Below are 19,024 nucleotides of genomic sequence, written 5' to 3' on the forward strand. Positions count from 1 at the left end.
GCTACACTTTCAGCGCACCCACCCCCACTACTAACTTGGTCGCCCAGATAGCGGAAGCTATCGACTACCTCTAGTTTTTCACCCTGGAATGAGATAGAAGTTGTTTCCTGTTTGTTTGCAGTCTTTATTGCACCTGAACATCTGCCACAAACAAAAACTAACTTGCTAGTTAACCTGCCTTTGATGTTGCTGCACCTCTTATGTGTCCATAGCTTGCACCGGGTACATCTTATAGAGTTACTACCTACTCCTTTTCTACATACTGAGCAGGGCCATCTACCTGAAGGGGTTTGTGTTTTATCTACCTTCCTACTTATTAGGATTTTGGTTTTAGCTAGGTTGACTCTAAGGCCCTTCAATTCTAGACCTTGCTTCCACACCTGAAACTTCTCCTCTAGTTCTGATAGTGACTCCGCAATTAGGGCAAGGTCATCAGCATAGAGGAGCTCCCAGGGGCAACCTGTCTTGAACTCCTCTGTGATTGCCTGGAGGACTATGGTAAATAATAGGGGGCTGAGGACGGAACCTTGGTGGACCCCTACCTCTACCCGGAATTCATTGCTGTACTCATTTCCAACCCTCACCTTACTGGCAGCATCTCTGTACATGGCTTGCACAGCTCTCACTAACCATTCTTCTATCCCAAGTTTCCTCATTGACCACCAGATAAGGGATCGGGGGACCCTGTCAAAGGCTTTCTCCATGTCAACGAAAGCCAGGTACAGAGGTTTATCTTTAGCTAGGTATTTCTCCTGCAACTGTCTCACTAGAAATAAGGCATCAGTAGTGCTTTTACCTGGCACGAACCCAAACTGCATCTCATCTAAATTGATTCGCTCCCTTATTAGTTGGGCTATGACCCTCTCTGTAACTTTCATAACCTGATCTAACAGCTTGATGCCTCTGTAATTATTAGTATCTAAAGCGTCCCCTTTACCTTTGTAGCAGTTGACTATGATGCTGCTGCACCAGTCATAGGGTATGACTCCTTCGTGTATCACCTGGTTCGTAATACGGGTGACTAGGCTGTAGCCAACACTGCCAGATATTTTGAGCATCTCTGCAGTGATTCCTGATGGGCCGGGGGTGGGGGGGTATACATTACATAAATGTGTATGTGCGTGTGTGTGTACAACATGTCCATATACGCATGCATATATACACAGACTGAGAGAAGAAGAAGAGGAGAAGGGGAGTTAGCTGCCTGCTTATATTTGTACTGATGATGTTATTGAAATTACAATAATTATTATTCTTATTAATCTCCCTTCCAACATTCTTGCCTCCTGTTTTCATTTCTTCCTTATTCCTCCTCTTCCTCCCCATCATACCACAACCTCTGACCCCTTGCTGCTTCTCCTTAACCATTTATAGACACGCTCGTGCACATAGACGTCATCTGCCAAATTTCTTTTCTGCTGTGGTGGCGGCAGTGCTGGTGTTGTCCTTTTCTCTCACTATCAGCTTGGTGTAATAATATTTTTCCTTCATAAATGGTAGCTGACCGCACCATACAGTAAGGTTTTAGCAAAGTTGTATTGGAATAATGGGGCTGGGGAGCGGGACATCTTTAAAAATGTGTGTGTGCATGCGTCTTTCTGTAAAAATATATACAAGTTGGGGGGGCCAAAGGTCATGTGCCAAGATTAAGACTCTAATATCTCTATTGCACATTTCAAAAACAACCCATTTATATTTAATTAGAAAGCAAAACAAATTAGCAAATGTCTGTAGCTTTTATTCTTCGTTGCATGAGGAATATCAACTCCCTGTGACAATGTGTGCACAAATTTCTTTGGACTTTTTTTCTTTTTAAAGCCTCTTTCTGACAGAGACATCTCGGTGGTGAGGGGTCCACTTTGCTATGTGTTGGGCACACCGTATTGCATGAACTTCTCGAACAAATTGACCGGCCGTTGTATGCGATGTTGCTTTTTCTCACGATGCTTTTGGTCGGAGATGTCCACAACTGTTCTGTTCTGTTTTGTTGCACCATCGCAACCAGACTGAAAAACAAGTCCAATGTGCTCCGGAATTGTCAAAGACGTGTTTCAGTTTTTCTAAAATGGAGTGAAATAAAATAATAATAATAATGATTTCTTGTTACTCTTATCAAACTCATTGGGCCCCAGGTTAAGCTAAACTCTCCTTATTCTCCCCACCAAAGTGAGGGAGTTTGTGTGTGCTCAATGTTTTCCTATTAGATAGTCTGGTAGGTCTGTTGTCCCTTCATTTAGTTCCTTAGCCATCATAACTGCCCCCGTTTCTCTCTCTCTCTCTGCCTCTTCAGTATGTATGTGTTGGGGGAGTCTGTAATGTCGTCATGGTTACTGTTTTTTTTTTTTCGTTTGTTTTTTCACCACCACAGCTTTACTATTAACAATATTTCAGTCGCATTTTTAAATCTGATAATTTCAGGGCAGGAAACTCATGATTGTCACCTCATCCCTCCCTCCCTCCTTATTTCTAATATCTTTCTAAATTCTGTTGCTACAACTACTTTGACGACGACGACGACCACCACCCACAAGTACTGCTACTACTACTACTACTGTCATGTCTCTGAATCGGCAGAGCGTCAGACAAAAGGTGCTTTATGGGTAGGTAAGTCTGTTTCCCTTGCTAGCTTTGAATCTGTCAAAATACAGGATGGGCCCAAAGTCACACACTGAGACCCCCCTCTCCCCCATATTTCAAAAACAGCACTTTATGGTTAATTACAACACAAAACTAATTAGGAAATGTCAACATCCTGATTACAAGGGTTCGAAACATTCACCATTTGCAGATTTTTTTATTGTTTGTTGTACAAGGAACAGAATTTCCTGCAGAGATCTTTGCACAGGTAGGGGAGGGGGCAACCATTGGTATTTGTCCTGCACACTGCATGTTGCATGGACTCTTTGCACTAATCAGGCACAGGCTGTGTGGTAAAGAAGCTTGCTTTCCAACCACATGGTTCCTGGTTCAGTCCCACTGTGTGGCACTTTAAATAAGTGTCCACTAAGCCTCGGGCCAACCAAAGCCTTGCGAGTGGATTTGGTTGACAGAAACTGAAAGAAGCCCGTCGTGTGTATATATATATATATATATATATGTGTGTATGTACATGTGAGTGTATCTGTCTGTCCCTGCCACCATTGTTTGATAGCCAATGGTGTGTTTACGTCCCCCGTAACTTAGCAGTTTGGCAAAAGAGATAGAATAAGTACTAGGCTTAGAAAAAATAATTCCTAGAGTAAATTTGTTCGACTGAGAGGCAGTGCTCCAGCATGGCTGCAGTCATGCGACTGAAACAAATAAAACAATAATCGACCAACAGTGTTTCAATGTTACACAAAATAATAATGATGATTAATAGTAGTATAAGATGTTATATTTTCGTGTGTGACTTTTGGCCCACCCTGTACCCAGAAATATGACCACCACCACAAAAAATAATATTTTTTTTTGCTATTGAAGTATCGAACGGGGTAGACAACTCTAGATATGTTTTGCTCTTATTTGACCTCCGTGAATTACAGCTTGTTTTTGCCAGATGGTAAGATGCATCTGTATACACACACATATACATACATGCTGCTGCATGCAGATAGAGAGATTTGTAAGCCTAATACTTATTCTCTTTTGCCGAAACCACTAAGTTACGGGGACGTAAACACACCAGCATCGATTGTCAAGCGATGGTGGGGGGACAAACACAGACACACAAACACACCTACTTACATACATATATTTTGAGGGAGGGGACTAGTCGATTATGTTGACCCCCTAGCGTTTTAATTACCCTAACCCTTATAGGTTGAAAGGAACAGTCGACATCGGCGGAATTTGAACTCAGAACGTAAAGACGGACTGAACACCGTTAAGCACTTTCTCCGGCGTGCTAACGATTCTGCCTTTAAAAATAATAATAATGTTCGTAATCCTTTCAATTATACGCATGGGCGGGGGTAGTTAATTACATTGACCCCTCAATGTTCGTCTTTTAATTAATAATCGGTCCCAGAAGGATCTTAGAAGCTAAAACACATTCGTCCAGCGAAATAAAGATTCTGATCGCAGAGAAACAAAGGGAAGTAACTCGGAGAAGCCAGAGTAAAATAGAGACGTTACAGATAGATGGCGCTGGTGTTTGTTGTTGGTTTGTCATAGCAATGGCGGTGAAGATGGCGGTAGGAACTCGTTAAAATTACTCTTTTCCTTGTTTCAGTCCTTTTGACTGCGTCCAAGCTGGAGCACCGCCTTTATAGTCGGTCAAATCGACCGCAGGACTTACTCTTTGTAAGCCTGGTACTTATTCTATCGGTCTCTTTTGCCGAAACCGCTAATTTACGTTGACGTAAACACACCAGCATCGGTTGTCAAGCGATGTTGGGAGGTGGGGACAAACAGACACACAAACATATACACACACATACATATATACAACGGGCTTCTTTCAGTTTCCGCCTACCAAATCCACTCCTTACGGTCTTTATTTCTTTCTCTGTCTTATTTCTTTGACCGGTTTCAGTCAGTATTTGTATCCGCCATCACTTGTTTACAACCCCAGGACCAGGCATTTTATTTTCTTTTCGATAATTTATTAAGTTTGATTCGTTCGACGAAAACCGTTCACAGGGAACACGTCTGTGGAATACACAGCCACTTAAACATTAATTTCACCGTGCCCCAGTCCACTTACCTGGCAAAAATCACTTACACCTGTAATTCAAAGGGACCGGCCTTGTCACATTGTATTTCTTTGTAAATTACGTGAAGAAGACGTGTCTGCGGAGTACTGAGCCACATGCATGCTAATTTTCTGTTGATTGAATTGTAATCGATATGTCACTTTCGCTTCATACTGTTTTATTGACCTTGAAAAATAAAGCTGACAAATATATACACATACATTACTAGATTCATAATATATACACATACATACATTACTCGATTCATAATATATACACACACACACACACACACACATTACTAGATTCATAATATATACACACACACATTACTCCATTCATAATACACACACACCTTACTAGACATATATTACGCTATTCATAATATATACACATACATTACTCGATTCATAACATATACACATACATTACTCGATTCATAATATATACACATACAAACATTACTTGATTCATAATATATACACACACATTACTCGATTCATAATATATACACATACATAGATCACTAGGTTCATAATATACACACATTACTACTTGATTCATAATATATACACATACATTACTAGACATTGTAGACACTAAATTATCATACTTAAATGTTGTAGAAACTAAATATATAGAATATAATCATATTTAGACATTGTAGACACTAAATTATCATACTTAAATGTTGTAGAGACTAAATATATAGAAAGTAATCATATCTAAACATTGTAGAAACTAAATTATCATACTTAAATGTTGTAGAAACTAAATATATTGAATGTAATCATATTTAGACATTGTAGACACTAAATTATCATACTTAAATATTGTAGAAACTAAATATATAGAATGTAATCATATTTAAACATTGTAGACACTAAATTATCATACTTGAATGTTGTACAAACTAAATATATAGAATGTAATCATATTTAAACATTGTAGACACTAAATTATCATACTTGAATGTTGTAGAAACTAAATATATAGAATGTAATCATATTTAAACATTGTAGACACTAAATTATCATACTTGAATGTTGTAGAAACTAAATATATAGAATGTAATCATATTTAGACATTGTAGACACTAAATTATCATACTTGAATGTTGTACAAACTAAATATATAGAATGTAATCATATTTAAACATTGTAGACACTAAATTATCATACTTGAATGTTGTACAAACTAAATATATAGAATGTAATCATATTTAAACATTGTAGACACTAAATTATCATACTTGAATGTTGTAGAAACTAAATATATAGAATGTAATCATATTTAGACATTGTAGACACTAAATTATCATACTTGAATGTTGTACAAACTAAATATATAGAATGTAATCATATTTAAACATTGTAGACACTAAATTATCATACTTGAATGTTGTACAAACTAAATATATAGAATGTAATCATATTTAAACATTGTAGACACTAAATTATCATACTTGAATGTTGTACAAACTAAATATATAGAATGTAATCATATTTAAACATTGTAGACACTAAATTATCATACTTGAATGTTGTAGAAACTAAATATATAGAATGTAATCATATTTAAACATTGTAGACACTAAATTATCATACTTGAATGTTGTACAAACTAAATATATAGAATGTAATCATATTTAAACATTGTAGACACTAAATTATCATACTTGAATGTTGTAGAAACTAAATATATAGAATGTAATCATATTTAAACATTGTAGACACTAAATTATCATACTTGAATGTTGTAGAAACTAAATATATAGAATGTAATCATATTTAAACATTGTAGACACTAAATTATCATACTTGAATGTTGTAGAAACTAAATATATAGAATGTAATCATATTTAAACATTGTAGACACTAAATTATCATACTTGAATGTTGTAGAAACTAAATATATAGAATGTAATCATATTTAAACATTGTAGACACTAAATTATCATACTTGAATGTTGTACAAACTAAATATATAGAATGTAATCATATTTAAACATTGTAGACACTAAATTATCATACTTGAATGTTGTAGAAACTAAATATATAGAATGTAATCATATTTAAACATTGTAGACACTAAATTATCATACTTGAATGTTGTAGAAACTAAATATATAGAATGTAATCATATTTAAACATTGTAGACACTAAATTATCATACTTGAATGTTGTAGAAACTAAATATATAGAATGTAATCATATTTAAACATTGTAGACACTAAATTATCATACTTGAATGTTGTAGAAACTAAATATATAGAATGTAATCATATTTAAACATTGTAGACACTAAATTATCATACTTGAATGTTGTAGAAACTAAATATATAGAATGTAATCATATTTAAACATTGTAGACACTAAATTATCATACTTGAATGTTGTAGAAACTAAATATATAGAATGTAATCATATTTAAACATTGTAGACACTAAATTATCATACTTGAATGTTGTAGAAACTAAATATATAGAATGTAATCATATTTAAACATTGTAGACACTAAATTATCATACTTGAATGTTGTAGAAACTAAATATATAGAATGTAATCATATTTAAACATTGTAGACACTAAATTATCATACTTGAATGTTGTAGAAACTAAATATATAGAATGTAATCATATTTAAACATTGTAGACACTAAATTATCATACTTGAATGTTGTAGAAACTAAATATATAGAATGTAATCATATTTAAACATTGTAGACACTAAATTATCATACTTGAATGTTGTAGAAACTAAATATATAGAATGTAATCATATTTAAACATTGTAGACACTAAATTATCATACTTGAATGTTGTAGAAACTAAATATATAGAATGTAATCATATTTAAACATTGTAGACACTAAATTATCATACTTGAATGTTGTAGAAACTAAATATATAGAATGTAATCATATTTAAACATTGTAGACACTAAATTATCATACTTGAATGTTGTACAAACTTAATATATAGAATGTAATCATATTTAAACATTGTAGACACTAAATTATCATACTTGAATGTTGTACAAACTAAATATATAGAATGTAATCATATTTAAACATTGTAGACACTAAATTATCATACTTGAATGTTGTACAAACTAAATATATAGAATGTAATCATATTTAAACATTGTAGACACTAAATTATCATACTTGAATGTTGTACAAACTAAATATATAGAATGTAATCATATTTAAACATTGTAGACACTAAATTATCATACTTGAATGTTGTAGAAACTAAATATATAGAATGTAATCATATTTAAACATTGTAGACACTAAATTATCATACTTGAATGTTGTAGAAACTAAATATATAGAATGTAATCATATTTAAACATTGTAGACACTAAATTATCATACTTGAATGTTGTAGAAACTAAATATATAGAATGTAATCATATTTAAACATTGTAGACACTAAATTATCATACTTGAATGTTGTAGAAACTAAATATATAGAATGTAATCATATTTAAACATTGTAGACACTAAATTATCATACTTGAATGTTGTAGAAACTAAATATATAGAATGTAATCATATTTAAACATTGTAGACACTAAATTATCATACTTGAATGTTGTAGAAACTAAATATATAGAATGTAATCATATTTAAACATTGTAGACACTAAATTATCATACTTGAATGTTGTAGAAACTAAATATATAGAATGTAATCATATTTAAACATTGTAGACACTAAATTATCATACTTGAATTTTGTAGAAACTAAATATATAGAATGTAATCATATTTAAACATTGTAGACACTAAATTATCATACTTGAATGTTGTAGAAACTAAATATATAGAATGTAATCATATTTAAACATTGTAGACACTAAATTATCATACTTGAATGTTGTAGAAACTAAATATATAGAATGTAATCATATTTAAACATTGTAGACACTAAATTATCATACTTGAATGTTGTAGAAACTAAATATATAGAATGTAATCATATTTAAACATTGTAGACACTAAATTATCATACTTGAATGTTGTACAAACAAAATATATAGAATGTAATCATATTTAAACATTGTAGACACTAAATTATCATACTTGAATGTTGTAGAAACTAAATATATAGAATGTAATCATATTTAAACATTGTAGACACTAACTTATCATACTTGAATGTTGTACAAACTAAATATATAGAATGTAATCATATTTAAACATTGTAGACACTAAATTATCATACTTGAATGTTGTACAAACTAAATATATAGAATGTAATCATATTTAAACATTGTAGACACTAAATTATCATACTTGAATGTTGTAGAAACTAAATATATAGAATGTAATCATATTTAAACATTGTAGACACTAAATTATCATACTTGAATGTTGTACAAACTAAATATATAGAATGTAATCATATTTAAACATTGTAGACACTAAATTATCATACTTGAATGTTGTACAAACTAAATATATAGAATGTAATCATATTTAAACATTGTAGACACTAAATTATCATACTTGAATGTTGTACAAACTAAATATATAGAATGTAATCATATTTAAACATTGTAGACACTAAATTATCATACTTGAATGTTGTAGAAACTAAATATATAGAATGTAATCATATTTAAACATTGTAGACACTAAATTATCATACTTGAATGTTGTAGAAACTAAATATATAGAATGTAATCATATTTAAACATTGTAGACACTAAATTATCATACTTGAATGTTGTACAAACTAAATATATAGAATGTAATCATATTTAAACATTGTAGACACTAAATTATCATACTTGAATGTTGTAGAAACTAAATATATAGAATGTAATCATATTTAAACATTGTAGACACTAAATTATCATACTTGAATGTTGTAGAAACTAAATATATAGAATGTAATCATATTTAAACATTGTAGACACTAAATTATCATACTTGAATGTTGTAGAAACTAAATATATAGAATGTAATCATATTTAAACATTGTAGACACTAAATTATCATACTTGAATGTTGTAGAAACTAAATATATAGAATGTAATCATATTTAAACATTGTAGACACTAAATTATCATACTTGAATGTTGTAGAAACTAAATATATAGAATGTAATCATATTTAAACATTGTAGACACTAAATTATCATACTTGAATGTTGTAGAAACTAAATATATAGAATGTAATCATATTTAAACATTGTAGACACTAAATTATCATACTTGAATGTTGTAGAAACTAAATATATAGAATGTAATCATATTTAAACATTGTAGACACTAAATTATCATACTTGAATGTTGTAGAAACTAAATATATAGAATGTAATCATATTTAAACATTGTAGACACTAAATTATCATACTTGAATGTTGTAGAAACTAAATATATAGAATGTAATCATATTTAAACATTGTAGACACTAAATTATCATACTTGAATGTTGTAGAAACTAAATATATAGAATGTAATCATATTTAAACATTGTAGACACTAAATTATCATACTTGAATGTTGTAGAAACTAAATATATAGAATGTAATCATATTTAAACATTGTAGACACTAAATTATCATACTTGAATGTTGTAGAAACTAAATATATAGAATGTAATCATATTTAAACATTGTAGACACTAAATTATCATACTTGAATGTTGTAGAAACTAAATATATAGAATGTAATCATATTTAAACATTGTAGACACTAAATTATCATACTTGAATGTTGTAGAAACTAAATATATAGAATGTAATCATATTTAAACATTGTAGACACTAAATTATCATACTTGAATGTTGTACAAACTAAATATATAGAATGTAATCATATTTAAACATTGTAGACACTAAATTATCATACTTGAATGTTGTACAAACTAAATATATAGAATGTAATCATATTTAAACATTGTAGACACTAAATTATCATACTTGAATGTTGTACAAACTAAATATATAGAATGTAATCATATTTAAACATTGTAGACACTAAATTATCATACTTGAATGTTGTAGAAACTAAATATATAGAATGTAATCATATTTAAACATTGTAGACACTAAATTATCATACTTGAATGTTGTAGAAACTAAATATATAGAATGTAATCATATTTAAACATTGTAGACACTAAATTATCATACTTAAATGTTGTAGAAACTAAATATATAGAATGTAATCATATTTAAACATTGTAGACACTAAATTATACTTAAATGTTGTACAAACTAAATATATAGAATGTAATCATATTTAAACATTGTAGACACTAAATTATCATACTTGAATGTTGTAGAAACTAAATATATAGAATGTAATCATATTTAAACATTGTAGACACTAAATTATCATACTTGAATGTTGTAGAAACTAAATATATAGAATGTAATCATATTTAAACATTGTAGACACTAACTTATCATACTTGAATGTTGTACAAACTAAATATATAGAATGTAATCATATTTAAACATTGTAGACACTAAATTATCATACTTGAATGTTGTACAAACTAAATATATAGAATGTAATCATATTTAAACATTGTAGACACTAAATTATCATACTTGAATGTTGTAGAAACTAAATATATAGAATGTAATCATATTTAAACATTGTAGACACTAAATTATCATACTTGAATGTTGTACAAACTAAATATATAGAATGTAATCATATTTAAACATTGTAGACACTAAATTATCATACTTGAATGTTGTACAAACTAAATATATAGAATGTAATCATATTTAAACATTGTAGACACTAAATTATCATACTTGAATGTTGTACAAACTAAATATATAGAATGTAATCATATTTAAACATTGTAGACACTAAATTATCATACTTGAATGTTGTAGAAACTAAATATATAGAATGTAATCATATTTAAACATTGTAGACACTAAATTATCATACTTGAATGTTGTAGAAACTAAATATATAGAATGTAATCATATTTAAACATTGTAGACACTAAATTATCATACTTGAATGTTGTACAAACTAAATATATAGAATGTAATCATATTTAAACATTGTAGACACTAAATTATCATACTTGAATGTTGTAGAAACTAAATATATAGAATGTAATCATATTTAAACATTGTAGACACTAAATTATCATACTTGAATGTTGTAGAAACTAAATATATAGAATGTAATCATATTTAAACATTGTAGACACTAAATTATCATACTTGAATGTTGTAGAAACTAAATATATAGAATGTAATCATATTTAAACATTGTAGACACTAAATTATCATACTTGAATGTTGTAGAAACTAAATATATAGAATGTAATCATATTTAAACATTGTAGACACTAAATTATCATACTTGAATGTTGTAGAAACTAAATATATAGAATGTAATCATATTTAAACATTGTAGACACTAAATTATCATACTTGAATGTTGTAGAAACTAAATATATAGAATGTAATCATATTTAAACATTGTAGACACTAAATTATCATACTTGAATGTTGTAGAAACTAAATATATAGAATGTAATCATATTTAAACATTGTAGACACTAAATTATCATACTTGAATGTTGTAGAAACTAAATATATAGAATGTAATCATATTTAAACATTGTAGACACTAAATTATCATACTTGAATGTTGTAGAAACTAAATATATAGAATGTAATCATATTTAAACATTGTAGACACTAAATTATCATACTTGAATGTTGTAGAAACTAAATATATAGAATGTAATCATATTTAAACATTGTAGACACTAAATTATCATACTTGAATGTTGTAGAAACTAAATATATAGAATGTAATCATATTTAAACATTGTAGACACTAAATTATCATACTTGAATGTTGTAGAAACTAAATATATAGAATGTAATCATATTTAAACATTGTAGACACTAAATTATCATACTTGAATGTTGTAGAAACTAAATATATAGAATGTAATCATATTTAAACATTGTAGACACTAAATTATCATACTTGAATGTTGTAGAAACTAAATATATAGAATGTAATCATATTTAAACATTGTAGACACTAAATTATCATACTTGAATGTTGTACAAACTAAATATATAGAATGTAATCATATTTAAACATTGTAGACACTAAATTATCATACTTGAATGTTGTACAAACTAAATATATAGAATGTAATCATATTTAAACATTGTAGACACTAAATTATCATACTTGAATGTTGTACAAACTAAATATATAGAATGTAATCATATTTAAACATTGTAGACACTAAATTATCATACTTGAATGTTGTAGAAACTAAATATATAGAATGTAATCATATTTAAACATTGTAGACACTAAATTATCATACTTGAATGTTGTAGAAACTAAATATATAGAATGTAATCATATTTAAACATTGTAGACACTAAATTATCATACTTAAATGTTGTAGAAACTAAATATATAGAATGTAATCATATTTAAACATTGTAGACACTAAATTATACTTAAATGTTGTACAAACTAAATATATAGAATGTAATCATATTTAAACATTGTAGACACTAAATTATCATACTTGAATGTTGTAGAAACTAAATATATAGAATGTAATCATATTTAAACATTGTAGACACTAAATTATCATACTTGAATGTTGTAGAAACTAAATATATAGAATGTAATCATATTTAAACATTGTAGACACTAAATTATCATACTTGAATGTTGTAGAAACTAAATATATAGAATGTAATCATATTTAAACATTGTAGACACTAAATTATACTTAAATGTTGTACAAACTAAATATATAGAATGTAATCATATTTAAACATTGTAGACACTAAATTATCATACTTGAATGTTGTAGAAACTAAATATATAGAATGTAATCATATTTAAACATTGTAGACACTAAATTATCATACTTGAATGTTGTAGAAACTAAATATATAGAATGTAATCATATTTAAACATTGTAGACACTAAATTATCATACTTGAATGTTGTAGAAACTAAATATATAGAATGTAATCATATTTAAACATTGTAGACACTAAATTATCATACTTAAATGTTGTACAAACTAAATATATAGAATGTAATCATATTTAAACATTGTAGACACTAAATTATCATACTTAAATGTTGTACAAACTAAATATATAGAATGTAATCATATTTAAACATTGTAGACACTAAATTATCATACTTAAATGTTGTACAAACTAAATATATAGAAAGTAATCATATCTAAACATTGTAGACACTAAATTATCATACTTGAATGTTGTAGAAACTAAATTATCATACTTAAATGATGTATATATATATATATATATATATATATATATATATATCATATAGGAGTGGCTGTGTGGTAAGAAGCTTGCTTTCCAACGTCATGCTTCCAGGTTCAGTCCCACTGCATGGCACCTTGGGCATGAGTCTTCTGCTATATCCTTAAGCCGACCAAAGCCTTTGTGAGTGGATTTGGTTGATGGAAACTGAATGAAGCCTGTTGTGTATGTATATATATATATATATATATATATATATATGCGTGTCTGTTTGTCCCTCCACCATCGCTTGACAACCGATGCTGGTGTGTTTGCATCCCCGTAACTTAGCGTTTCGGCAAAAGAGACTGATAGAACAAGTACTAGGCTTACAAAGAATAAGTCCTGGGGTCGCTTCGTTCAACTAAAGGCGCTGCTCCAGCAGGGCCACAGTCTAATGAACCAAAACAAATAAAAGATAATATGGTCACAATGAATTGTCTTATGATGAATTTCTCTTCTGGCAAATTTTTCCAGACAGGGGAAGGGAGACATATTAGGGTCTCCCCTGCTGTCCCTTATTCCCACCACCACCTGTCACTTTTATTTATTTGTAAAAAGTACTTTTTTGGGTTTTTTTTTTTTTTTTTTTGCTTCTCATTTTTCTTTTCAGTTTCAGTAAAGGAGTCGCCCCACTCCTTGATGGGTTGTCTCCTCAGTCGTCATCATCATCATCAGATGAAGAATCGTTTCCATTGGAAGTAAACCCCATTGGGGCCAGAGGGGAAAAATGAACCTCGTCCCCCCAGAATACGATGAAATACAACATGACAATCAAATGGTAAGTCAAAAATTTATTGAGAAAAAAATTGTTTGAAAAAAAAATATATAATTGTAAATAGACAATAAACGATGAAATTAATTGTAAAGACATAACCACCCTGCAGTGGGGCCAGGGTGGACGTCTCATCCTCATTTGTATAAATTCATTTTTCATATGTTATATGTCCCCACATACTTTGTTTGTCCCCTCTTTGTGGCCCCTTGTGGTTAATAAAAAAGCACAGTGCATTCTGTCAACACCCCAAATGTAAAATTCTTCCCTGAAGACAGAGGCTGGTGTTACCCAATGATGGAATCAAGTTACAATCATTATTTTGGACCACCAAGCCCCTCCTCCACAAACAACTGCTGGATTCTCAAAGCTCTTAGTCAACCCCTTTAATTCCTGATACCATTTATATTCTGTGTAAGTCGGACCTTTTTATCTGCATACATGTGTATATTTTTTGTATACCAACATGTCTAACTTGCTTCTCCTTACATTTACTCCTCTTCCTGCTCAAGTTGAAATCTCTTGAACACTATGAAGTGTATTCTATGTTGAGACTACCTGTCTCTAATCTATAAACTACATACATATGTATAGGTGCAGGAGTGGCTGTGTAGTACGTAGCCTGCTGACCAACCACATGGTCCTGGGTTCAGTCCCACTGCATGCCACCTTGGGCAAGTGTCTTCTACTATAGCCCTCGGCCAACCAAAGCCTGGTGAGTGGATTTGGTTGACGGACACTGAAAAAAGCCTGTGGAGTTTGTATGTGTGTATATATATATATATATATATATATATATATATATATTTTATTTTAGTTGAAGAGCGTAGGCTCGAAACGTCAAAGTCTTTCTCTATTCCCGAGCGTTTATCCTGCATTTGAGAATAAAATTATTTCCTTATTTGTATCTTATATAGATTTTGAATTTCTTCCTGTAATAATAATATTGTATATGTCTTGAAATGTTTGCCATGCCTTAATGTTTAGTGTCCGGTTTAAAAGTTATGTATCCGATGCATTGGAAATCTGCAATGAGTCCATAAATACCGTCCCGGCTATAACCCCTGGAGCCCTAGTAATCCGTTACAGTACTTATCTAGTGTACCTAATCATTTAAATCACCTGTAAACTAAACCCCCATACTTTTTGTGAATCACCATCATCGTCGTTTAACGTCCGCTTTCCATGCTAGCATGGGTTGGACGATTTGACTGAGGACTGGTGAAACCAGATGGCTACACCAGGCTCCATATCTTCGAAACGTCTAGTTAGAATAGAGGCAGCTGACGAAGGAATAATTCCAAGTGGCTTTCTGTTTTCTTATGTGTTCGTTCCGTTGTCTGTAGTTCATTGTTCTAACGTCCTGTACCCTGATATGCATCTCTATACACATGTAAATGTGAGTATGTACATATATGTGTGTATACATGCATATATATCCTTTGTATTATTATATATATATATGTAAAATACAAAAAAGGGACAAGAACGCAAAACATCCAGAGAGATGATACAAAGAAATCAAGGATGGGTCATTCGGAGTTTTCTTTCCTCAGTCGAGTTCCAGATTCTCTTTGCATCTGTGTTTGTCCTCCGCCACCACTTCACAGCCGGTGTTGGTGTGTTTATGGCCCCATCACTTAGTGGTTTGGCAGAAGAAAACTGATAGAATAAGAACTGAACTTTAAAAATAAAACACTGCCAGGTTTGACTTGAATGGTTCAACCTTTGAATGTGGTGCTCCAGCATGGCTGCAGCCAAGCATTTTGTCCAGGGTGCTAGAAATGTTGCCAGGTCACTGAACTGAGGCCAAATGGTGAAGATTACTGTAATTATAATTAACGGAAACATTTTAATTAATTTAAAGTACACAGTGATGAAACAGAAAGATTCATTTCATTAATTAATTGTATTCTTTAATTAATTATTGTTATTTCACCCCAGGTCAGTCCTGATCCAGGCAGACCTACGATTAAACATGTTCCAGTCGTGACCACCCCACCTTATATTCAGGCATAGTGTATCTAGAACTACATTATCTAATGTACAGCGTAGCAGTTAGTATTAGTGGCTGTAGTCGTTCTTTAGCCCCAGGTCACTCCTGATCCAGTCAGACGTTCCAGTTGTGACCATCCCATCTTTTACTCACACACAACCTATAATAATAATATTGTTACTCATTAAATTATTTAATGTTTGTTTAAATCTTAATTAAGGAAATTACTGAACATATATTTTAATTAAATCAATTAAGAGTAATTAGCCGAAAGTAAGACTGCAATTCCACGAACAGGCATCTCCGGACACTTAGAAATCTATATTTCTTTTATCTTTCACTTGTTTTAGGCACGAGCCCGTGGCCATGCTGGAGTACCACCTTGAAGAATTCTACAACCAAATGAATCAACCTCAGGAATTTTTTCTTTTAATCTTACATCATTTGACAGAAACCATTATGGGGTCAGTTGGCCCCATAATAGGTCTGTGCGGTCATCTGACAGGGACAGTTTCTTTAATTAATTTATACGAATTGTATGCATGTTTGTAATGGTTAGATGGGGGTGGGGAGCGCTAGGAATGTGGCTTGTGGGGGTAGAACGCCTAAAATGTTGGACTAGTTGGTTACATGGACTCCAGTGGTCAACTGGCACCTATTTTATAGACCCCCGAAAGAACGAGAGGCCTCTGGAAATTGAACTCGAAACATAAAGACAAACGAACGGCTGCCAAACATTTCGCCCACACGTGCTAACGACTCAGCCAGCTCCCTTTGCTTGTTTCACTCATTTGACTGCGGCCATGCTGGAGCACCGCCTTTATAGTCGAGTAAACCGACCCCAGGACTTATTCTTTGTAAGCCTAATACTTATTCTCTTTTGCCGAAACCACTAAGTTACGGGGACGTAAACACACCAGCATCGATTGTCAAGCGATGGTGGGGGGACAAACACAGACACACAAACACACCTACTTACATACATATATTTTGAGGGAGGGGACTAGTCGATTATGTTGACCCCCTAGCGTTTTAATTACCCTAACCCTTATAGGTTGAAAGGAACAGTCGACATCGGCGGAATTTGAACTCAGAACGTAAAGACGGACTGAACACCGTTAAGCACTTTCTCCGGCGTGCTAACGATTCTGCCTTTAAAAATAATAATAATGTTCGTAATCCTTTCAATTATACGCATGGGCGGGGGTAGTTAATTACATTGACCCCTCAATGTTCGTCTTTTAATTAATAATCGGTCCCAGAAGGATCTTAGAAGCTAAAACACATTCGTCCAGCGAAATAAAGATTCTGATCGCAGAGAAACAAAGGGAAGTAACTCGGAGAAGCCAGAGTAAAATAGAGACGTTACAGATAGATGGCGCTGGTGTTTGTTGTTGGTTTGTCATAGCAATGGCGGTGAAGATGGCGGTAGGAACTCGTTAAAATTACTCTTTTCCTTGTTTCAGTCCTTTTGACTGCGTCCAAGCTGGAGCACCGCCTTTATAGTCGGTCAAATCGACCGCAGGACTTACTCTTTGTAAGCCTGGTACTTATTCTATCGGTCTCTTTTGCCGAAACCGCTAATTTACGTTGACGTAAACACACCAGCATCGGTTGTCAAGCGATGTTGGGAGGTGGGGACAAACAGACACACAAACATATACACACACATACATATATACAACGGGCTTCTTTCAGTTTCCGCCTACCAAATCCACTCCTTGCGGTCTTTATTTCTTTCTCTGTCTTATTTCTTTGACCGGTTTCAGTCAGTATTTGTATCCGCCATCACTTGTTTACAACCCCAGGACCAGACATTTTATTTTATTTTCGATAATTTATTAAGTTTGATTCGTTCGACGAAAACCGTTCACAGGGAACACGTCTGTGGAATACACAGCCACTTAAACATTAATTTCACCGTGCTCCAGTCCACTTACCTGGCAAAAATCACTTACACCTGTAATTCAAAGGGACCGGCCTTGTCACATTGTATTTCTTTGTAAATTACGTGAAGAAGACGTGTCTGCGGAGTACTGAGCCACTTGCATGCTAATTTTCTGTTGATTGAATTGTAATCGATATGTCACTTTCGCTTCATACTGTTTTATTGACCTTGAAAAATAAAGCTGACAAATATATACACATACATTACTAGATTCATAATATATACACACAAGCACATACATTACTAGATTCATAATATATACACATACATACATTACTCGATTCATAATATATATACACACACACAC

The 19,024-nt window shown here is 31.5% G+C and overlaps 2 long non-coding RNA genes across 5 annotated transcripts in view; one reads left to right on the forward strand and one right to left on the reverse strand.

The window, feature by feature from the left end:
* The window catches only part of LOC149129134 (uncharacterized), a 29,550-nt gene that overhangs the window by 5,733 nt on the left and 4,793 nt on the right, over nucleotides 1-19,024 (forward strand). The window contains exons 1-3 of one of the 3 annotated variants that reach the window (XR_016240411.1): nucleotides 2,060-3,541; nucleotides 14,612-14,779; nucleotides 17,120-18,197. This is a non-coding gene — a long non-coding RNA (uncharacterized LOC149129134). Of the gene's footprint in view, nucleotides 1-2,059; nucleotides 3,542-14,611; nucleotides 14,780-17,119; nucleotides 18,198-19,024 lie in introns of those variants that run through there. The other 2 variants (XR_016240412.1, XR_016240413.1) reach the window with 2 other exon arrangements.
* On the reverse strand, nucleotides 1,718-18,973 carry LOC149129135 (uncharacterized). 2 transcript variants are annotated; one of them, XR_016240415.1, is made up of 3 exons: nucleotides 18,710-18,973; nucleotides 4,688-4,862; nucleotides 1,718-2,060 (listed from the first exon to the last, which is right to left on the reverse strand). It is a non-coding gene; the product is annotated as an uncharacterized LOC149129135 (long non-coding RNA). The 2 variants fall into 2 exon arrangements; XR_016240414.1 differs by lacking the exons at nucleotides 1,718-2,060; nucleotides 4,688-4,862 and adding an exon at nucleotides 16,274-16,599.

This window comes from Octopus bimaculoides, unplaced genomic scaffold (genome assembly GCF_046866305.1).
Source record: "Octopus bimaculoides isolate indiv1 unplaced genomic scaffold, ASM4686630v1 contig144, whole genome shotgun sequence".
Lineage (NCBI taxonomy): Eukaryota > Metazoa > Mollusca > Cephalopoda > Octopoda > Octopodidae > Octopus > Octopus bimaculoides.